The sequence below is a fragment of the Onychomys torridus genome, chromosome X, assembly GCF_903995425.1.
Source record: "Onychomys torridus chromosome X, mOncTor1.1, whole genome shotgun sequence".
Classification (NCBI taxonomy): Eukaryota; Metazoa; Chordata; class Mammalia; order Rodentia; family Cricetidae; genus Onychomys; species Onychomys torridus.
The window spans coordinates 93,799,702-93,824,713 of NC_050466.1; positions in this window are offsets into that span (position 1 = coordinate 93,799,702).

The following is a 25,012-nucleotide window of genomic DNA, read 5'->3' on the forward strand; positions in this document are numbered from 1 at the left end:
AATAAAGTAGCTTCACATAGTACATGTATTGGCGTTATGTATTTTAACTACCAGTGTAATATGTTCCACATCAGATAACTCCTTTGCAAATTACTTCATAATAAAGTAATGAGTGACTTTCTCTGGATTACTAATGTCTGCCTGGTACGATCATTTTGGCTTACCTATCCTGACATGCTCAATATAACAAAACCTTATTATAAAGCCAGAGACAACATGTGGTGGGAAACTTTAATATTGTATGTATAAATAAAGGATATGGAAAACAACTACATAATAGTCACTTTGAGGACCTTTCTAGTCATATTCTTATAGTTCTTTTCAATCCACCATAGCATTGGACCATTTCATAAAACGTGTAGCAGTGCCTTCATGAGGCCTTTTCTCTTTCTGGTTCCGTAAAAAGAATACTTTGTCTTATCAAGCAAAGAAGAAATAGATGTCTTTAATTTTCCTAGAGAAATGTGATACTTTTACACTCACTCAGAAAAACTGATCATCTCCTTTTTTAACCTGTTGTTTCCTTCAAAAGTAGCTGGCTATCAGCACTCCTTTTGAAGTTCAGGAAAGCCTTCTAGAATAAAGTGGACAGTAGAGCAGTGAATTAGAGTGTGGATCAAGGGAGCTACAACAGACTGAGAAGTCAGCCTTCTGAAAACATGATTATTTTCTAATGCCTAAATTTCCCTCATCTGCTGTCTGCCACTTTAACTTTATTTTTAGTATTTTTTCTTTTCACAATTATAATGTTTCATAGTTGTTAAACTGAACAAGAAACAGTGATTATTTTTGTGTCCAAGATTGGCCTGAGTGGAATGGAATAGCACTTTCCTTTGATGTGACTTCAAAAAAGCATACAAGAGAAATTATTACAAGCTATATCCTGCCATTTAGAGACCTTTTTCCTAGAATTAATTTCTACTCCTACTCTGGAAATTTTTTATATAATTAGAGGGGTTATTTGCTTGGCAAACTCATCAAAAGACTGCTACTGGACCCCAAAGGATTAAACTGTTTCTACTTTCACAGATAGATATGACTACATTGCATTTTTAGTGATATACCCTTTGGCCAATGAAAATGGGAAAAAAATGACAACAAACTAAGTTTTTCTTTTGGGTTTATAGTAATAGTTGATATCATTAAACATAAAATGTGTTGCTACTCTCTAAAGTTCTGCCTATGAAAATGAGAAAAATCCAGAGAAAGGATAATTTTGTGAATTACTATAAGCCAAAACTTTTGGCTGGGGAACATTAGGGCATAATAACTTGGAAGACATGCTTATAATACACATGAGTCCTCACATATATTAATAGACTAAGTTTAGATTGGCTAACATTTATTACTGCTAAGAATGAGTTAGTTTTATTGACATGTGATACACAATAACACCTGGCATCATTTTGGCCCACAAGCATTTTACTTTTGAAAACTTTGTCTTCTACTGACCATTCACTGAACTGGTATGATGGGTAGTTTTATTTCAACTAAATACAAGCTGGCATTATGTGATAGAAGGGAACCTCAATTGAGAAAATGCCTCCATAAGGTCAGGCTGTAGACAGGCCTAAAGAGCACTTTCTTAATTAGTGATTGATGAGGGAGGGCCCAGTCCATGGTAGGTGGTGCCATCCCTGGGATGGTAGTCCTGGATTCTATAAGAAAGCAGGCTGAGCAAGCCATGGGGAGCAAGTCAGTAAGCAGCACTCTTCCATGGCCTCTGCACCAGCTCCTGCCTCCAGGTTCCCACTTAGTTTGAGTTCCTGCGTTGGATTCCCTTAGTGGACAGTGACTCAGGATATTAAGTCAGATAAACCCCTTTCTCCTGAGTTTCTTTTGGTCATGGCATTCATCACAGCCATAGTAACCTTAACTAAGACAGAAATTGGTATCAGGATAGTGGAGTGTTCCTGTGATAGATCTGACCATGTTGTTTTCAGGAGGATTGTGGAAGAGCTTTGAAACTTTGGGCTAGAAAAGCCATTGAGTGTTGAAAGTTTGGTGAGCTGTTCTGTGGGAGCTTGGAAAATAAGAGTATTGAAGATGACGGAAGCCTGGCTTGTGAAGCTTCAAAGGGAAATTTGAGAGTCACTTAAAAACTGTATTGGGGCTGTTGCATATTTTGAGTTAAGAATCTGTGGTTCAGGTCAGGTGGGGCTGAAGAACTGGCTGTGATTAACAAGATACAGAACCACTAAAGTGGAACTTTAAACTTTGCTGGGAAAGTTCATGCTGGTCAGTTGGAAATGAGAAATGTGATTAAGAAGAGACCAACTCATTAAGGTGAAATCCTTTGGGAAGTGCTTCCTCAGGTTAGCACACACAGGTGCGTTCCAAAGTTGGCCGAGGTTGTACCTCACACTGGCTGCTGAACTTGGTAGTCTAAAAATCACTCAGGTGGTACTGGTTCTGAATGAATGAAAGGGCAACAGAAAACAGCTCAGTCTTGGCACTGTGTGGCAAGGCTGGAGTCCCTGAAGAGAGACCAGGAAGAGGCTATTGGTGAAAATGCAGCCCAGTTGTAGAGTGGGACCCCTGTATTTTGACGGTATAGTACCATTAGGATAATTTCCAAGAACAGCAGTATCACTGGAATGGAGCCGGCCTGAGCTTTGGAGACAATCTTTGTTGGCTGCAGTGGGTGGAGCCAGAGAAGTGGCCCAGGCCCTTTAGAGGAGTCCAGATCATGAGTGGATTCAGGACATTGGGCACTGAGTTATTTACAAGTTGGCATTGGTTTTTGCCTTTTTCAGATTGTGACTGTGTCCTGGTTCTTCCTTCTTAGAGAAAGAAAGTATCTAACTTATTTTGTACTTTACAGGAGCCCGCAGTTGAGAGATTTTGAACTTTTAAAGAGAGTTTGGATTTCTAAAGAGACTGGATTTTTAAAGTGTTTCAATTTGTAAGGACCGTGGGACTTTTAAAATTATTTATGTTTTATATTATGATGTTTATATTAAAAAGACGTCTTGGGGATAAATGAGAAAGGAAAGAATCTTACTTAAAAGTGATGTGTTTGTGTGTCAAGTAGACAAGGTGTCGGTTGTGCTGGCTCATTTTATATCAACTTAACACAAACCAGAGTCATCCAAGAGGAACAAGCATCAGTTGAGAAAATGCCTCTTTTGGCAAGCCTGTAGTGCATTTTCTTAATTAGTGATTGATGTGGGAAAGGCCCAGCCCATTGTGGGTGGTGCCATCCCCTAGGCTGGTGGCTCTGTGTGCTATAAGAAAGCAGGCTGAACGAGCCATGGGTAGTAAGCCAGTAAGAAGCACCCCTCCATGGCCTCTGCATCAGCTCTTGCTTCCAGGTTCCCGCCCAGTTTGAGTTACTACCTTGGCTTTCCTCAATGGACTGGTGACTTGGGATATGTAAGTCAAAACCTTTTCTCCACAAGTTTCTTTTGTTGATGGTGTTTTATCACAGCAATAGTAACCCTAACTAAGACAGCTGGGTACACAGGCAAATGGCCAGATTTGAAAAAAAATGAGAATAATGTCACATTAAATATTACACCAAGAAGACATAGTCATCAGAGGAATATTAACTCCCTAAACAGGCAAAAGATCTGAGCAATTAGAACTTTAGATATGTTGTCTTGTTTACTTAGAAGCGCAAACTATGGTTAATTGTGTAATTTAGGATTTTGAAATTTAGGATGTTTATTCATGATCACATGCCTAGTCTTGACAACCTCTTTGCTATAGCCTTAATATTCACTGTTGTATTTTTCACATTTATACCAAAATATGTCCAAATGTGCTGACCATATAAACTTGGAATGTTAGAGATTTATTATGAACATTCCAGGCTTACATTTTTCTAAGAGCCTGTTCTGTTTCTTATCAGCATTTCAGAAAACCCACACATGCATGCCTACATCTTCTCCAAACTAAAACAAAACAAATAATCAGGCATTAAGGAAGCAGGCCAATGCATTTCGTTTTGATTGTTGTCCCCATGGATATTGATCAAATCAACACAGCTGTGACAGTGTCCTAATGGAAAGAACAAGGGATTTGGAGAAAACATCTTTGAATGTTGTAGGCTATATTTGGCTGAGTGACTTTTGGAAAACTTACTTAACAGATTTGAGCTTTATTTGCTTAAACCATAAAATAACAAAATAAAACAGATTTCATAGCACTCTTGGGAGGATTTGAAAGGAGATAAGCTGTAGAAATGGTATGTCATTTGCCAGTACTTGTTCTGCAGCATGGATGCACTTTGAAGACAGCAAACAGATAGTAGAATTGTGCCCATTAAGGGATGGGGCAAAGAGAAAAATGGAACTGTTCAACAAAAGACTTTTTATTTCTGGTTTTGTACTACTGGCCATTGAACATACTGAGCAAGCGTTACTCACTGAGCTATGTTCTCAGTCCAAGAATTGTTCAGTGGGAACAGTTTCAGTTTCAAAAGTGGTATGGTGTGCACATAGTGCTGTTAGATGATAAACTTAAAACAGTTATTGGTAAATTTGATGCTACATGTTTTTTACAATTTTTTTGAAATTATAATTTCCCCACTCCCTGCCCTCCCTCATATTTCCCCTTGATCTTGCTCAAATTCATGGCCCCGTTTCTTTAGTTGTTGTTACATATATGTGTATTTATTTAGTTTAAAACCCACTCAGTCTATGTAATGTTACCTGTATACAGATGATCTCAGGCCTGGCCATTTGGTATTGGATAACCAGTTGGAGATTGTTCCCTGGGGAAGACAATTTCTCCTGGTTGCATCATTCCCCAGTTGCCAGTTGTTGTAGAGGGTTGAGGCAAGAGCTTTCTTCCGTCCTCATTAGCAGGTCCATTGGTGTTGTCATTGTTCTGGTATTGTTTAGGCAGCCATGCTGACACTTCATGGATGTAGCCTTTTTGGCATTTCTAGGAGAAAGAATCTCACACTAGACTTTCTGTTTCTCTGGCTCAAACAATCTCTCTTACCCCTCTTCCTCAATGATCTCTGAGCCTTCAGTGCAATAACTGTGCTGTAGACATATCATTTCGGACTGGGAACCACATACTATCTTGTTCTCTGTACTTTCATCAGTTGTGGTTTTCAGTAATGGTACCAAAGATGAGGAATGAGAACTATCCTTATCTATGGTGTAAGGATAAATATTTAGAATGTAGTTAGGGATTATGCTGGTTTAGTAAAATGGTGATTGTAGGTTCTCCTCAAATATCCATGACTTCACTAGCCCTAGGTAGTTGGCTAGGTGTCCAATACAAGGCATGATTTCTCCCTTGTTGACTAAGTCTTAAGAGCAATTAGAGAGCAGTTGGTTAATACCAAGGTATCCAGGCCACTATTTCACCCTTAGGCTTCTCATGTCATGATGCTCATTGTTGTGGTTCATAGTTGGATAGAGATATTGGTTGCTTCTCTCTTGGAAACTGGCATGGTGCCTTTTGGTACCCAGGAAGGAGGCTTTCAGGTCAGATCCAGCTAGGTCCTCTGGATCCTGTGCCTGAAGTACATGGTTTCTTCAGCTATAGAGACTTAAATTCAACCTCTGGGAGGGAATAAAGGACAACAGTAACAGCTTATAATGTTTTGGAAGTCTCTTGCATAAACCTGACCAACAACTCATAAGCAGTATTCTCATGCCTGGTGTTGGGGCTTTCATTAGTCTATGGCTCTTGAGAGGAGCATTGTCAGCCCAGGTGGGAATATTTAATTTAAACTGTGTATGTATACATAGACTTACATGTATTGTATACCATTTTAGATCGGATTATCCTTTATAACTTTTTTTTAAGATACTCTTACTGTTACTTTATCTGCCTCCCTCCCCTTTTCCTAAACTTATCTTCCTCCACCCTCCTTAATTAAAGACCCTCCTCTGTTTTCCCTATTTTCCCTTCATATTTCTTGTCCCAACCCATGGTCCCCTTTGACTTTCCCTATTTCAGCAATTACTCCAGGTTACATACTCACATCTGATGACTGAGGAATAGATGATAGAGAACATGCTGTGTTTGTCTTTCTGGGTCTGGGTTACTGTGGGAGCCTGTTTTCAGGTTCCTCGTGGCTTTACCCAGCAAGTCCACATAGAGAGGATGATTAGGACCACGGTCATGAGTGCAGGTGTCTGAGATGGTCTGCACTTGGCTGTGCTGGGGGAGGGGGTGTCTTTTGCTCCACTCTTTGGCATCTCTATGAATACCCTGGGGCAGAGACAGTCGGGGCTCATTGGAATAGGTTCCAGGCCCTCTTTAGGCTGTCCTTTATTTTCTATCTGTTTATCTCCACAGTCTAAATCCTGCTATTATTTCCTGCTGTTCGCACTCAAGGAAACTCTGAGGAACTGTGGGGTTGCTGAGCAAATGCCCAACAGGTTACCTGACTCAATATCATCATTTCTAGTTCCATCTATTTACCTGCAAATTTCATGATTTTGTTTTTCATTACAGCTGAATAGTATTCCATAGTGTGTGTATATTGCATTTTATTACCCATTAATTATTTGAAGGTCATTTGGGCTGTTTCCATTTCCTAGCTATTGTGAATAGAGCAGCAGTGAACATGACTTAATATCTGTGGAGCAGTATGTCAAGGTCTTTGGGCGTAATGCCAAGGAGTGGTATAACTGAGTCAGATAACAGATTTATTTTTTAGCTTTGTGAAGGTTCATCACACTGATTTCCATGGTGACCCAGACCAGTTTACAATTCCCCTAATGAAAGAGGGTCCCCCCCTTTTAATATACTCTCCAGCATTTCTTGTTGGTTGGTTATTCTGTTGATCTTTGCCATTCTGACTATGGTAAAATGAAATCTCAAATCTCCTTTTGATTTGCATTTTCCTAATTGCTAGGAAAGCTGAACATTTAAAAAATATTTCTTAGGCATTTTTATTCCTTCTTTTGAGGACTTTCTGCTCAGAGCCCTAGCTCATTTTTGAATGGGTCATTTTTTTTAGTTTGTTTTTTTGTATTCTTTGTATACTTTGGATATTAATCCTCTGCCAGATATAGATGGCAAAGATTCTCTCCCATTCTGTGGGCTTCCTCTTCACTCAGTTGTTTCCTTAGCTTTGCAGAAGAAGCTTTTTTTTCTGATTTTTTTCATTTTTCTTTATTAAGAAATTTTCTACTCACTCTACATACCACCCACAGATTCCCCCCTCCTCCCTCCTCTCACCTTCCAGCCCTCCCTCCCTAGCCACCCCACGTCCCCCAAATCAAGGTCTCCCATGGGGAGTCAGCAGAGCCCAGCAGAGCCCAGCACACTGAGCCTAGACAGGTCCAAGCCCTTCCCCACTGCACTAAGGCTGTGTAAGGCGTCACACCACAGGCACCAGGCTACCAATAGCCTGCCCATAGACCAGGGATGGAACCTGATCCCCCTGCCTGGGTGCCCCTCAAACAGTTCAAGCCAAACAACCGTCTTCCATATCCAGAGGGCCTAGTCCAGTCCCATGGGGGCTACAAGGCCACTAGTCTACAGTTCATAGGCTTCCACTAGTGTGGGTAGTCATCTCGAAAAATTATTTATGTTTATATTATGCACATTGGTATTTTGACTACATGTGTATTTGTGTGAGGGTGTCAGACCCCTGGAACTAGAATCACAGACAGTTATGAGTTGCCATGTAGGTGCTGGGATTAAACCCAGGTCCTCTGGAAGAGCAGCCAGTACTCTTAACCTCTAAGCCATCCCTCTAGTCTCCTGTGCAGAAGCTTTTTATTCTTACAAGTCCCACTTGTCAATTGCTGACCTAGTTTCCTGGACAAATGGGATTCTATTCAGAAAGTCCTTTCCTACACTTGTGTTGTGTAAGGTACTGCCCAGGTTTCCTTCTAGAAGTTTCATTATTTCAGGTTTCACATTTATGTCTTGGATCTATTTGGCATTAGTTTTTGTACAAGATGATAGATACTGGACCTGGTATCACTCCTCTATATGTGGTCATCGTTTTCTCAGCATCAGTTGTTGAAGATGCTGTTTTTTTCCCCCAGAGTATATTTTTTGGCATTTTGATTGAATATTACATGGCCACAGTTACACAAAGTCATGTTTGTGTCTTCAATTTTGTTTCATTGATCTGCATGTCTTTTTTTTGTCTTAGCAGTGCCATATTGTTTTTAGTACTATGGCTCTGTAATATATTCCCCCAGCATTGCTCTTTTAGCTTACTGTTGTTTTGAGTATCCACGGTCTTTTGTGGTTCTATGTAAATTTTAGGCTAGCTTTTTACTATTTCTGTGAAGAATAATAGGGAGGTTTTGATTGATTTCTAGTGTCTATCTCTTTCTTCAGAAATTTAAAGTTTTCATTATGGAGATCTTTCACTTCTTTTTTTAGGTTTATTTCTAGATATTTTATTTTTGTTGAGGCTATTGTGATTGAGAGTTTGTCCACTATCTCTTCCTATATATGTTTGTTGTTGGTGTATAGAAAAAGTATTGATTTTTGCAAGTTAGTTCTCTATCCTACCACATTGGTGAAATTGTTGATCATTTTAAAAAGTTTTATGGCAGAATTTTTGGGATCTCTTATGTATAATATGGCTTCATGTTTTTCTCAATTTAGAATAATGTTGGTTGTAGTTTTTCTCATATATAGCTTTTAATAGGTCCAGGTCCCTCTATTCCTACTCTCTAGGACATTTATCATGAAGCATGTTGGATTTTGTCAAAGACTTTTTCTCCATCTATTGATAATTCTATGATTTTTTTAATCTTTAAGTCTATTTTTTTAAGTCTATTACATTTATTGACTTGAATTTGTTAAACCATCCCCTGCATCTCTGGGATTTAGCCAACTTGGTCATCGTGGATAATCTTTTTGATGCATGTCTATACTAAGTTTGCAAGTATTTTAATTTGAGCATTTTTGAATCTACATCTATTAGGAATGTTGACCTATAGTTTTTTGTTTTGTTTTTGTTTTTTATTTATTTTTGTGTGTTTGTATATTACCTGGTTTTGTTATTAGTGTGATGCTGGCTTCATAGAAGGAGTTTGGGGGTGCTCCTGTTTCTCTTTTTTGAATAGTTTAAGAATTTTGTTGTAGATCTTCTATGAAATTATAGTAGAATCCTGCTGGGAATCCATCTGAACTTGGACTTTTTTTAGTTGGAGGGCTTTTATTACTGTTTCGATTTCATTTGTTATGGGTCTGTTTAGGTTGTTGATCTCTTCTTGGTTTAATTTTAGTGGTTTGGTAGAATTTAGAATTTATCCATTTCCTTTAGGTTTTCCAAAATAATGCAGTACATGTTTTTAAAGTATTGCCTTATAACATTCCAAATTCCTTTGGTGTCTGCTATAATGTTTCCCTGTTAATTTTTGATTCATTAATTTGAGTCTTGTCTTTTCTTCTTTTGGTTAGTTGACCCCAAGGGTCTGTCAATCTTGTTTATCTTTTCAAAGAACCAGTTCTTAGATTCATTGATTCTTTCTGTTGTTTTCTTTGTTTCTATTTCATTAATTTTGGCTCTTTTATCAGTCCTTGCCATCTAGTGGGTTTGTGTTTGTCTTATTGTTGTTTTTCCAAATTTGTGAGTTACATTATTGAGTCATTTATTTGTGCTCTTTCTGATTTTTTAATATAGGCACTTAGAGATAAAAAGTTTCCATGTAGGACTGCTTTCAATAAGTCCCTAAAATTTTGTTATGCTCTGTTTTCATATAATTATAGGAATTTTTATTTCTTTTTTGACCCATTCATTATTCAACAATGAATTGTTTAATCTCCCTGAGTTGTGTAATTATTAGAGGTTTGTTTGCTGTTGATTTATACCCTTTATTGTTTGATCAGATAGGATACATGGAGTTCTTTCAATCTTTCTTGAATTTCTTAAGATTTGCTTTGTGTTGTTGTTTGGGTGGAATTTTCTGTAGGTATCTGTTAAGTCAATTTGATACATGATATTTAATTCTGCATATATGTTTAGAATAGTAGTGCCTGCTTGGCTAACTGTTCCCTTGATTAGAATGAAATATTCTTTATCTTTTCTGACTAGTTTTAGTTTGAAGTGTACTTTGTCAGATACTAGGGTAGCAATATCTGTTTGCTTCCTGGTCACATGTGTGTTGGAGTGTTTGTTACTATGGCTCTTTAGTATAACTTGAAATCAGGTATGGTAATTCCTCCATAACTATTCTTTTTTTTCTTTTCTTTTTTTTTAAATTTAATTTTACATATCAGCCATGGGTTCCCCTGTCCTCCCCCTTCCCGCCCCCAACCTTGCCTTCCCCCACCCTCCCCCATTCCCATCTCCCCCAGGGCAAACACTGCCCTGGGGATTCAGCTCAACCCAGTAGATTCAGTCCAGGAAGGTCTAGTCCCCTCCTTCCAGGATGAACAAAGTGTCCCTGCATAAGCCCCAGGTTCCAAACAGTCAGCTCATGCCCTAAGGACAGCTCCGGGTCCCACTGCCTGGGTGCCTCCCAAACAGTTCAAGCTATTCAATTGTCTCACTTATCCAGAGGACCTGATCCAGTTGGGGGGCTCCACAGCTTTTGGTTCATAGTTCATGTGTTTCCACTAGTTTGGCTATTTGTCCCTGTGCTTTTCCAATCTTTGTCTCAACAGTTCACATTCTTACAGACCCTCCTCTTTCTCGACAATTGGACTCCTGGAGCTCCAACTGGGGCCTGGCCGAGGGTCTCTGCATCCACTTCCATCAGTTATTGGATGAGAGTTCTAGCACGCCAGTTAGGGTGTTTGGCCATCCAATCACCAGACTAGGTCAGTTTGTTGACCATTGCCAGTAGTCTACAGAGGATGTATCATTATGGATTTCTGGGGACCTCTCTAGCACTTTGCTTCTTCCTGTTCTCATGTGGTCTTCATTTATCATGGTCTGTTATTCCTTGTTTTCCCTCTGTTCTTGATCTAGATGGGATCTCCTGCTCCCCTAAGCTCTCTTTTATTCAAAACTTGCCCTTCATTACCCCCACTCATGTCCAGGTTGTTCATGAAGATCTCGTCCATTTCTCTGTCATTGGGCAATCCCTGTGTCTTTTTTAGGGTCCTGCTTTCTAGGTAGCCTCCTTGGAGTTGTGAGTAGTAGTCTTGTCATCTTAGTTTTACATCTAGTATCCTCCTATGAGTGAGTACATACCATATTTGTCTTTCTGAGTCTGGGTTACCTCATTCAGGATGATTTCTTCTAGATCCATCCATTTGTCTGCAAACCTCATGATGTCATTGTTTTTCTCTGCTGAGTAGTACTCCGTTGTGTATATGTACCACATTTTCTTTATCCATTCTTCAGTTGAAGGGCATCTATGTTGTTTCCAGGTTCTGGCTATTACAAACAATGCTGATATGAACATAGCTGAGCAAATGCCCTTAAGGTATGATTGAGCATTCCTTGGGTATATGCTCAAGAATGCTATAGCTGGGTCTTGGGGGAGATGGATTCCCAATTTTCTAAGGAAGCGCCATATTGATTTCCAAAGTGGCTGTACAAGCTTGCATTCCCACCAGCAGTGGAGGAGAGTTCCCCTTGTTCTACATCCTCTCCAGCATAAGCTGTCTTCTGTACTTTTGATCTTAGCCATTCTGACAGGTGTAAGGTGGTATCTCAGAGTCGTTTTGATTTGCATTTTCCAGATAACTAGGGATGTTGAGCAATTCCTTAAATGTCTTTCAGCCATTTGAGTTTCCTCTGTTGAGAATTCTCTGTTTAGTTCTATAGCCCATTTCTTAATTGGACTGTTGGGCATTTTGATGTCTAATTTCTGGAGTTCTTTATATATTCTGGATATCAGCCCTCTGTCAGATGTGGGGTTGGTGAAGACCTTTTCCCATTCTTTAGGCTGTTGCTTTGTCTTGTTGACTGTGTCCTTTGTTCCACAAAAGCTTCTCAGTTTCAACAGGTCTCATTGATTGATTGTTTCTCTCAATGTCTATGCTACTGGTGTTATATTTAGGAAGTGATCTCCTGTGCCAATGCGTTCAAGAGTACTTCCTACTTTCTCTTCTATCAGGTGAAGAGTAATTGGACTTATGTTGAAGTCTTTGATCCACTTGGACTTAAAGATATGCATCTATTTGCAGCTTTCTACATGTTGACATCCAGTTATGCCAGCACCATTTGTTGAAGATGCTTTCTTTTTTCCATTGTACATTTTTGGCTTCTTTGTCAAAAATTATATGTTCATAGGTGTGTGGATTAATGTCAGGGTCTTCAATTCTATTCCATTGGTACACATGTCAGTTTCTATGCCAGCACCAAGGTGTTTTTTACTAATGTAGCTCTATAGTAGAATTTGAGGTTGGGGATTGTGATGCCTCCAAAGGTTCTTTTATTGTACAGGATTCTTTTGGCTATCCTGGGTTTTTTGTTTTTCCATATGAAGTTGAATATTCTTCTTTCCAGGTCTGTGAAGAATTGTGTTGGTATTTTGATGGGGATTGCATTGAATCTGTAGATTGCTTTTGGTAAGATCTGTTTTTTTTACTGTTAATCCTACCTATCCATGAGCATGGGAGATCTTTCCATTTTCTGACATCTTCTTCAATTTCTTTTTTCAGGGACTTAAAGTTCTTGTCATATAGGTCCTTCACATGCTTAGTTAGAGTTACCCCAAGGTATTTTATATCATTTGTGGCTATTGTAAAGGGTGATGTATCTCTGATTTCCTTCTCAGCCTGTTTGTCTATTGTATATGGGAGGGCTACTGATTTTTTTTGAGTTGATCTTGTATCCTGCTATGTTGCTGAAGGTGTTTATAAGCTGTATCAGTTCCTTGGTTGAAATTTTGGGGTCACTCATGTATACTATCATGTCATCTGCAAATAGGGAAAGCTTGACTTCTTCCTTTCCAATTTGTATCCCCTTAATCTCCTTATGTTGTCTTATAGCTCTGGCTAGAACTTCAAGTACTATATTGAATAAGTATGGGGAGAGGGGACAGCCTTGCCTTGTTCTTGATTTTAGTGGTATTGTTTTGAGTTTCTCTCCATTTAATTTAATGTTGGCTGTTGGCTTGCTGTAGATTGCCTTTATTATGTTTAGGTATGTTCCCTGTATTCCTGGTCACTCCAAGACCTTTATCGTGATGGGGTGTTGGATTTTGTCAAAGGCCTTTTCTGCATCTAGTGAGATGATCATGTGGGTTTTTTTCTTTGAGTTTGTTTATATGGTGTATTACATTGATGGACTTTTGTTTGTTGAACCACCCTTGCATCCCTGGGATGAAGCCTACTTGATCATGGTGGATAATTGTTTTGATGTGTTCTTGGAGTCTGTTTGCCAGTATTTTATTGAGTATTTTTGCATCAATGCTCATGAGGGAGATCGGTCTGTAGTTCTCTTTCTTTGTTGCGTCTTTGTTTGGTTTAGGAATCAGGGTAATTGTAGCCTCATAGAAGGAGTTTGGTAATATTCCTTCTGCTTCTATTGTGTGGAACAATTTAAAGAGTATTGGTATTAACTCTTCTTTGAAGATCTGGTAGAATTCTGCAGTGAAAGCATCTGGTCCTGGGCTTTTTTTGGTTGGGAGACTTTTAATGACTGATTCTATTTCCTTAGGGGTTATTGGACTATTTAAATGGTTTATCTGGTCTTTATTTTACTTAAGTATGTGGTACCTATCCAGAAAATTATCCATTTCTTTTAGATTTTCCAGTTTTGTGGATTAGAGGTTTTTGAAGTATGACCTGATGATTCTCTGAATTTCCTCATTGTCTGTTGTTATGTCCCCCTTTTCATTTCTGATTCGGTTAATTTGTATGCTCTCTCTCTGTCTTTTGGTTAGTTTGGAAAAGGGCTTATCTATCTTGTTGATTTTCTCAAAGAACCAACTGTTTCATTAATTTTTTGTATTGTTTTCTTTGTTTCTATTTTATTGATTTCAGCTCTCAATTTGATAATTTCCTGGCGTCTGTTCTTCCTGGGAGACTTTGCTTCTTCTTGTTCTAGAGCTTTCAGGTGTGTGCTGTTAAGTCACTAGTGTGACATTTCTCCAACTTCTTTATGTGGGCATTTAGTGCTATGAATTTCCCTCTTAGCACTGCTTTCATTGCATAATTATTCTTTTTTAAGTGTTTGTTTTTAAATTTATTTATTTACTTTCCCCTCCCTCCTCTGCTCCCCGTCCCTCCCTGCTCTGTCCCCACCCCCAATCCATTCCTCCTCCATTTCTGTTTAGGAAAGGGCAGGCCTCCCATGAATAATAATAATAATAAAAGATATATCAAGTTGCAGTAAGACTAAGCACCTCCCCATGTATTAAGGCTGGGCAAGACAATCCAGTATGAGGAGTTGGGTCCTGAAAGCCAGCAAAAGAGTCAAGAGACAGCCTGATCCCACTGCTAGGAGTCCTACAAGAAGACCAAGCTACACAACTGTATCATATTTGCAAAATGCCTAGGTCAGTCCCATGCAGTCTCCCTGGTTGTCAGTTTAGTCTCTGTGAGCTCCTATGAGCCCAGGTTAGTTGATTCTGTGGGTTTTCTTGTGGTGTCCTTGGCCCCTCTGGCTCCAATAATCATTTCTCCCCCTCTTTTGCAGGATTCCCCAAGTTCTACCTAATGTTTGGCTGTGGGTCTGCATCTGTTTCCATCGGTTGCTAGATGAAGCCTCTGTGATGACAATCTATGAGTATTGCAGACTATTGTAAGGCATCATTACATTGACATTTTTTTCTCTAGACATGTTTGGTTCTGTCCTAGGTCTCTGGGTCATCCAGCCTGTGGGTCATGATGGTCCAGGCAGTGTCAGGGGTGGACTTACTCTCCTGGCATGGGTTTTAGGCTAGACCAGTTATTGTTTGGCCACTCCCTCAATCTATAGGCCATTCTTACATGCCATAAGAAGGACAGACTGCAGAGAAAGGGGGCCAGCCAAAGAAATCCACCCTGGCTCTGAAACCAGAGCTAGTGAGAGAAACATACCCTGGATCTGAGACCTGAGTCAGTGAAAGAAACACTTTATCTCTGAATCTAGAAACTAAGAAACATGCCCTGACCCTGAAACCAATGCCAAAGAAATACACTCTGTCTCTAGAGTCAGAGCCAGTGAAAGAAATATGCCTTGCCCTTAGAATTAGAATTAGAGCCAAAAAGCTTTAAAAAGTAGGCCAGTGAAAGAAACATAGTTTGGCCCTGAAACCAGAGCCATCTCTGCCCCTGATCAATGAAACTAACCAATCCCTGATCAGGAAAAAAACTAGCAAATCCCTGGGCAGAAAATCTTTTCCCTGGAGAAACTCCACCCCTAAGAAACCCATATAAACCCTTCTGCCTGTTCAGTTGTTCGCAGAGGCAGCCACTCTCCTGGACTCCTCCTTCCAAATAAATAAATAAATCTTTCTCAAGATTCTTGGGTGATGATCTTCATTTGCAGGTACACCTTGCTAAGACATCCCTTAATAGGATTGAACATGATAAAACAAACCTTGCTGAGATGTTCCCTTCGCACACATGGCAGCGGGGGTGGGGAGGGTAGGGGGCTGAGGGGTGGGAGGTTGGGGGTATAGGCGGTGTTCCCTTAAGGGGGCTGAGCAAGGCAGAGAAGAACAGAAGAACTTTGCTGAGATGTCCCATTGGGGACTGAGCAAGGCTGAGAAGAAAAAGTAACAACTTTTCTGTGGAGCCAGAGGAGGGGTTTCCCCTTTAGCAGAGTAAAGCTGAAGAAGCAACATCTTGGGACCTTCTGGGGGGGGGGGCGCAGAGGAAAGCTCAGCTGTAATGGCTCCCTCCAGGAGAGGAGCAGGATTGCTGTATCCTGGGAGGAGACCATTCCCCACCACGCCCCAGCTTCAGGTAACACCTGACTTCCAGAATAGTCAGGATACCTCCAGAACTGAGCTGTCCTATTGTGGCTCCAACCTCTAGAGCTGTCCTAGCAGCTCCAGGTATAGCCTGACTTTCAGAGAAGTTAGGATACCTCCAGAGCTGTTAACACTGGCCTATACAGACTATATAGGTCAAAGGATATGTGGCTTGATTGGTGCCCCAATTCCTCCCCTTGATGACTTGCCTGGTCATAGGAGATGGCTAGTTCAGGCTACATATCCACTATTGCTATGGGTCTTAGCTGGGGGTGATCTTGTAGATTCCTGGAAGATTCCCTTGCACCAGATTTCTACCTGAACCCAAAATGACTGTTCCCTATTTCTAGTAGTCTCTTTCAGTACTCTCTCTCTCCATCCCCCCTTAACCTTATCACTCATGTTCCCATATCCATCTGCCTGCAGTCCACCCACAAAGTCTCTTCTATTTTTCCCTCCCAGGGAGATCCAAGCATACCCCCTTGAGCCCTCCTTGTTACCTAGTCTCTCTGGGTCTATAGATGATAGCATAGTTATCCTTTATTTTACAGCTAATATCCACTTATGAGTGAGAAAATGCCATGTTTGTCTTTCTGGGTCTGGGTTACCTCACTGAGGATGGCTTTTTCTACTTCTATCCATTTGCCTGTGTGTTTCCTGATGTCAATGGTTTTTGACACCTGAGTAGTACTCCATTGTGTAAATGTATCACATTTTCTTTATCCATTCCTCTGTTGAGGGGCATCTAGGTTGTTTCTAGGTTCAAACAAAGCCTGGGATGCTATGAACATAGTTGAGCAAGCATCCCTGTGATATGATTGTGCATGCTTTGGGTATACGCCCAAGAGTGGTATATCTGGGTCTTATGGTAGATCAATTCCCAGTTTTCTGAGAAACTGACATATTGATCTCCTAAGTGGCTGTACAAGTTTGCACTCCCATCAGCAATGGAGGAGTGTTTATCTTACTCCATATCCTCTTCATCATGAGCTGTCACTTGTGTTTTTGATCTTATCCATTCTGGCAGGTAAGTCCATTTGAGATTCTTCTGTTGAAAATTCTATTTAGATCTATACCCCATTTTTAAATTGTGTTATTTGGTTTTTTAATGTCTAGTTTCTTGAGTTCTTTATATACTTCAGAAATCAGCCCTCTGTCAGATCTGAGGGTCTTTTTCCATTCTGGACAATGCTGTTTTGTCTTATTGTTAGTATTGTTTGCCTTACAGAAGCTTTTTAGTTTCATAAGGTCCTATTTATTAATTGTTCATCTTAGAGTCTGTTCTATTAGTGTTCTGTTCAAGAAGGTGTCTCCTGTGCCAATGCATTCAGGCTATTTCCCAATTTTTCTTCTATCAGGTTCAGTGTAGCTGAATTTGTGTTGAGGTCTTTGACCAACTTGGACTTCAGTTTTGTTCAGGATGATAGATATGAATCTACTTGCATTCTTCTACATGCTGACATTCAGTTAGACCAGCACCATTTGTTGAAGATGCTTACTTTGTTTCATTGATTCTTTGTATTGTTCTCTATGTTTCTATTATACTGATTTCAGCTCTGTGGTGATATTGTGTTCTCCAATATATTGTACATCTGACACCCAACTTGTCAGATACGAATTTGCTAAAAAGCCACCTGCTTGTGACCTTGCAGGCCCCAGCTCAGACCCAAGTTACTCATTGCCAGTTGTGGTGGCGCATGCTGGTAGGATTTGCTAAAGGAGACAGAAGCAGGAGGATCCCGAGTTTGAGGTCAGCCTAGGAAGGTTGCTGAGAAGCTGCAGCTGGAACTGGGGCTGGGCCACAAATATTGGTGGCAGGACCATGGAGGTGGTGGCTTCTGCTCTGAGCTACAAGCTGATTCTCATGTTGGTGGCGATGATGACACTGCTACCTGGGATGTAGGGTTTTATTGCTACTTGTTCAGAGAACAATTGCCAGGACCATCATGTTACAAGAAAGCATTGGAAAAGGTCAGTTTGTAGAAGTTTGGCGAGGCAAATGGTGGGGAGAAATTGCTGTGAAGATATTCTTTTCTAGGGAAGAATGTTTGTGGTTCCGAGAGACAGACATCTATCAGGCTGTGGTTGCTCCAAACCACAGAGGAGGCAAAAAAGAAAAAGAAAAAGAAAAAGAAAAAGAAAAAGAAAAAAAATCTGCAGGGAACCATGACCACACCTAACAGCAACTTTGAAATCTATAAAAGGATGATGGGACCCCACAACAATTGACAATTCCACATGGACTATGATAAAGCCATTGAGCTGATTAATACCACCCAAAGATCTGCTTTGGATTACAAACTGTTCAGGACAATTTCAAGATGGCTAGCTGAGATGATCCAGACTCACAGACTACTAAAGCAAGGACTTGAGACAAGCCCTGCATTTTCCCATTATACAGAGACTGGACAAATGATACAGAACTTGACAATTAACCCAAAATTTCCTTTTCAGGATTACCTAAAGATGCCTTCACCCACAAACAGCAGGAAGTAATTTTAAGAAAATGATGCCCACATTCCCAAGAGACGGGGTAGGTAGTTTTTGGTCATTTGACTTAATGGATATTGTCATTGTTTACAATGGTTGGTTACAAGTTGTTAATTGTTAATGGTAAAAAAAAAAAAGGTGCCCATCTGGACCAGAGGTGAGTGCCTGGGGTTATAGTAAGAGAGGCAACTGCCCCTGGGTCCGACTTCTGGACACAGGCCATCCAGGGAGGACCTAACCAACTTGGCCCCAGTTTCCAGCCAATTGGCAGGCCCTGCGGGAAGGCTCCGCTTTTCAAAGACTGCAGGCAGACACTGTAGTCTCCACACCCTGCACCCAGACCCATTTGCCCGAGGCTCCAGCCACTTCCTGAGACTCAGAGACAAATCCCCAGCTCCCATCTGGACCAGAGGTGAGTGCCTGGGGTTATAGTCAGAGAGGCAAGTGCCTCTGGGTCCCACCGCTGGACACAGGCCATCCCAGGAGGACCTGCCCAACTTGGCCCCAGTTTCTGGCCAATTGGCGGGCCCTGCGGGAAGGCTCCCCTTTGCCTGCAGTCTCCACACCCTGCTCCCACACCCATCTTCCAGAGACCCCAGCCACTTCCTGAGAATCAGAGACCAGCCCCCAGCTTCCATCCTGCCCTGGAACTCCCATCTGGACCAGAGACCAGAGGAACTCCCATCTGGACAAGAGGAGCTCCCATCTGGACAAGATAAGGAGACTCAGAGTATAGCCCCCCAGCTCCTATTAGGCCAGCACTCTCATCTGGACCAGAGAGAGGCTCCCTAAATCTGTGTCAGCTCTCTCTGGACCAAGTACACTGATAAGACCAAGAACAAATCCAAGAGGAGATGGCCAGACGTCAAGGTAGAAGTACATACAACAAAATAAACAGCAATACAGCATCACCAGAACCTAGCCCATCTCCAACAGCTAGACCTGAACATCACAGAATGGAAGAAGAAGAAGAAAACAACCTTATAAGTAACATCATGAAGAGGCTAGAGCCTTATATAGAAGAAATCAAAAATAAAGTGGAGGAACAGACAAAAAAATGGGAAGAATGCTATTAAAAAACTAGAGGAAAGGACAATTAAAGCAGAAGAAAACAATAAGTCCTTGAAAGAAAATCATGATAAAGCAAGGGAGACAGTCCAAGACCTGAAGAGGGAAATAGAAAAAATGAAGAAGACACTAGCAGAAGGTATGTTGGAAATAGAAAATCTGAGTAAACAAACAGGAACTTCAGAGACAAGTATAACTAACAGAATGCAAGAGATGGAAGAGAGGATCTCTGGTGTTGAAGATATGGTAGAAGAAATAGATTCATCAGTCAAAGAAAACACTAAAACCAACAAAGTCATGACGCAAAATGTCCAAGAAATTTGGGACACCATGAAAAGACCAAACCTATGAATAATAGGGATAGAGGAAGGAGAAGAATACCAACTCAAAGGCACAGAAAATATATTTAACAAGATCACAGAAGAAAACTTTCCCAACTTAAAGAAGGAAATGACAATGAAGATACAAGAAGCCTATAGAACACCAAACAGACTAGACCTCCCAAAAAAGTCCCCTCGCCACATAATAATTAAACAACTAAACATACAGAATAAAGAAATAATATTAAGGGCAGCAAAGGAAAAAGGCCAAGTGACTTATAAAGGCAAACCCATCAGAATAACACCCGATTTCTCAATGGAGACTTTGAAAGCCAGAAGGACCTGGACAGATATAATGCAGACACTAAGAGACCATGGATGCCAGCCTAGACTAAAATACCCAGCAAAACTTTCAATCATCATAGATGGAGTGAACAAGACCTTCCAAGACAAAACCATATTTAAACAATACTTATCCTCAAACCCAGCCCTACAGAAAGCACTAGAAGGAAAATTCCAACCTAAGGAAGGCAGATACACACATGAAAACACAGGCAATAGATAACACCACAGCATTAAACCTCAAAGAAGAGAAGTACACACACACTACTACCAAAAAATAAAAATAACAACAGGAATGAACAATCACTGGTCATTAATATCCCTTAATATCAATGGACTTAATAAAAAGACACAGACTAAAAGAATGGATACAAAAACAGGACCTATCTTTCTGCTGAATACAAGAAACAAACCTCAAATTCAAAGACAGACACGTCCTAAGAATAAAAGGCTGGGAAAAGACTTTCAAATCAAATGGTCTTAAGAAGCTAGCTGGTGTAGCCATCTTAATATCCAGCGAAATAGACTTCAAACTAAAATCAACCAAAAGAGATGATGAAGGACATTACATAGTCATCGCAGGACAGATCGACCAAGATGAAGTCTCAATTCTGAACATTTATGCCCCAAACAAAAGGGCACCCACATATGTAAAAGAAACATTACTACAGCTTAAATCACATATAAAACCCCACACATTAATAGTGGGAGACTTCAACACCCTACTTTCACCTCTGGACAGATCAGCCAAATTGAAACTTAACAGAGACATAATGGACTTAACTGATGTTATGGCTCAAATGGACTTAATCAATATCTACAGAACATTCAACCCAAACAAAAAAGAATATACCTTCTTCTCAGCACCCCATGGGACCTTCTCTTGGCCCTCATACTTGGCCACAAAGCAAATCTCAACAGATACAAAACAATTGGAATACCTTCCTGTGTTCTGTCAGACCACCATGGTTTAAAGTTAGATTTCAACACAGAAAAAACTATAGAAATCCTACAATCTCATGGAAACTGAATAATGCTCAACTGAATCACCAATGGGTTAAGAAAGAAATAAAGAAAGAAATTAAAGACTTCCTAGACATCAATGAAAATGAATACACCACACACCCAAACTTATGGGATACTATGAAAGCAGTGCTAAGAGGGAAATTCATAGCACTGAATGCCCACATAAAGAAGCTGGAGAAATCTCACACTAGTGACTTGACAGCACACCTGAAAGCCCTTGAACAGGAAGAAGCAAAGTCTCCCAGGAGGAACAGATGCCAGGAAATTATCAAATTGAGAGCTGAAATCAATAAAATAGAAATAAAGAGAACAATACAAAGGATTAATGAAACAAAGAGTTGGTTCTTTGAGAAGATCAACAAGATAGACAAACCCTTATCCAAATTAACCAAAAGACAGAGAAAGAGCATCGAAATTAACAAAATCAGAAATGAAAACGGGAACATAACAACAGACAGTGAGGAGATCTAGAGAATCATCAGGTCATACTTCAAAAACCTCTACTCCACAAACCTGGAAAATCTAAAAGAAATGGATAATTTTCTGGATAGGTACCACATACTTAAGTAAAATAAAGATCAGATAAACCATTTAAATAGTCCAATAACCCCTAAGGAAATAGAATCAGTCATTAAAAGTCTCCCAACCAAAAAAAGCCCAGGACCAGATGCTTTCACTGCAGAATTCTACCAGATCTTCAAAGAAGAGTTAATACCAATACTCTTTAAATTGTTCCACACAATAGAAGCAGAAGGAATATTACCAAACTCCTTCTATGAGGCTACAATTACCCTGATTCCTAAACCAAACAAAGATGCAACAAAGAAAGGGAACTACAGACCGATCTCCCTCATGAGCATTGATGCAAAAATACTCAATAAAATTCTGGCAAACAGACTCCAAGAACACATCAAAACAATTATCCACCATGATCAAGTAGGCTTCATCCCAGGGATGCAAGGGTGGTTCAACATATGAAAATCCATCAATGTAATACACCATATAAACAAACTCAAAGAAAAAAACCCACATTATCATCTCACTAGATGCAGAAAAGGCCTTTGACAAAATCCAACACCCCATCACGATAAAGGTCTTGGAGTGACCAGGAATACAGGGAACATACCTAAACATGATAAAGGCAATCTACAGCAAGCCAACAGCCAACATCAAATTAAATGGAGAGAAACCCAAAGCAATACCACTAAAATCAAGAACAAGGCAAGGCTGTCCTCTCTCCCCACACTTATTCAATATAGTACTTGATGTTCTAGCCAGAGCTATAAGACAACATAAAGAGATTAAGGAGATAAAATTGGAAAGGAAGTAGTCAAGCTCTCCCTATTTGCAGATGATATGATAGTATATATGAGTGACCCCAAAAATTCAACCAAGGAACTGATACAGCTAATAAAAACCTTCAGCAACATAGCAGAATACAAGATCAACTCAAAAAAATCAGTAGCCCTCCTATATACAATAGATAAACAGGCTGAGAAGAAAATCAGAGATACATCACCCTTTACAATAGCCACAAATGATATAAAAAACCTTGGGGTTACGCTAACTAAGCATGTGAAGGAACTATATGACAAGAACTTTAAGTCCCTGAAAAAAGAAATTGAAGAAGATGTCAGAAAATGGAAAGATCTCCCATGCTCATGGATAGGCAGGATTAACATAGTAAAAATGGCGATCTTACCAAAAGCAATCTACAGATTCAACACAATCCCCATCAAATTACCAACACAATTCTTCACAGACCTGGAAAGAATAATACTCAACTTCATATGGAAAAAAAAAAACCCCAGGATAGCCAAAAGAATCCTGTACAATAAAACTACCTCTGGAGTCATCACGATCCCCGACCTTAAGCTCTACTATAGAGCTACCATAATAAAAACAGCTTGGTACTGGCATAAAAACTGACATGTGGACCAATGGAATAGAATTGAAGACCCTGACATTAACCTGCACACCTATGAACATATAATTTTTGACAAAGAAGCCAAAAATGTACAATGAAAAAAAGAAAGCATCTTCAACAAATGGTGCTGGCATAACTGGATGTCAATGTATAGAAGGCTGCAAATAGATCCATATCTGACATTGTGCACAAAACTTAAGTCCAAGTGGATCAAAGACCTCAACATAAATCCAGTTACTCTTCACCTGATAGAAGAGAAAGTAGGAAGTACTCTTGAACGCATTGGTACCAGAGATCACTTTCTAAATATAACACCAGTAGCACAGACACTGAGAGAAACAATCAATCAATGGTACCTGTTGAAACTGAGAAGCTTTTGTAGATCAAAGGACACGGTCAACAAAGCAAAGCAACAGCCTACAGAATGGGAAAAGGTCTTCACCAATCCCACATCTGACAGAGGGCTGATATGCAGAATATATAAAGAACTCCAGAAATTAGACATCAAAATGCCCAACAGTCCAATTAAGAAATGGGCTATAGAACTAAACAGAGAATTCTCCACAGAGGAAGTTCAAATGGCTGAAAGACATTTAAGGAATTGCTCAATATCCCTAGTTATCCGGGAAATGCAAATCAAAACGACTCTGAGATACCACCTTACACCTGTCAGAGTGGCTAAGATCAAAAACACAGAAGACAGCTTATGCTGGAGAGGATGTGGAGCAAGGGGAACTCTCCTCCACTGCTGGTGGGAATGCAAGCTTGTACAGCCACTTTGGAAATCAATATGGCGCTTCCTTAGAAAATTGGGAATCCATCTCCCCCAGCACCCAGCTGTAGCACTCTTGGGCATATACCCAAGGAATGCTCAGTCATACCACAAGGGCATTTGCTCAGCTATGTTCATATCAGCATTGTTTGTAATAGCCAGAACCTGGAAACAACCTAGATGCCCTTCAACTGAAGAATGGATAAAGAAAATGTGGTACATATACACAACGGAGTACTACTCAGCAGAGAAAAACAATGACATCATGAGGTTTGCAGGCAAATGGATGGATCTAGAAGAAATCATCCTGAGTGAGGTAACCCAGACTCAGAAGGACAAACATGGTATGTACTCACTCAGGAGAATACTAGATGTAAAACAAAGATGACTAGACTGCTATGCAACTTTAGAGTGGCTACCTAGAAAATGAAACGGGACCCTAGGAAGACACAGGGATCACCCAATGACAGAGAAATGGATGAGATCTACATGAACAACTTGGATGACAGTGGGAGTAATGAAGGGCAAGGTTTGAGGGAAAGAAAGCTTAGGGGAGCAGGAGATCCCAGCTGGATCAAGAACATAAAGGGAGAACGAGGAATAACAGACCAGGATAAATGAAGACCACATGAGAACATGAATAGGCAGAGTGCTTGAGAGGTCGCCAGAAATCCACAATGATATATCCACTGTAGACTGCTGGCAATGGTCGAGAGAAAGCCTGATCTGACCTAGTCTGGTGATCAGATGACTAAACACCCTAACAGTCGAGCTGGAACTCTCATCCAATAACTGATGGAAGTGGATGCAGAGATCCTCAGCCAGGCCCCAGGTGGAGCTCCAGGTGTCCAACTGTCGAGAAAGAGGAGGGACTATAAGAGCGTGAATTGTTGAATCCAAGATTGTAAAGAGCACAGGGACAAATAGTCAATCGAATGGAAGCACATGAATTATGAACAAAAGGCTGAGGAGCCCCCAGCTAGATCAGGCACTCTGGGTAAGTGAGACAATTGAATAGTTTGATATGTTTGGGAGGCACCCAGTCTGTGGGACCAGGACCTGTCCTTAGTGCATGAGCTGGCTGTTTGGAACCTTGGATTTACACAGGGACACATGCTCAGTCTGGAAGGAGGGGACAGGACCTGCCTGTACTGAATCCACCAGGTTTAAATGAATCCCCAGGGGTGTCTTGGTCCTGGAGGACATGGAAATGGAGGGGAGGGGCTGGGAGGAAGGTGGGGGTGGGGCGGGAGGGGGGAGAACAGGGGAACCCATGGCTGATGTATAAAATTGAAACACATAATAATAATAAAATAAATAAAAA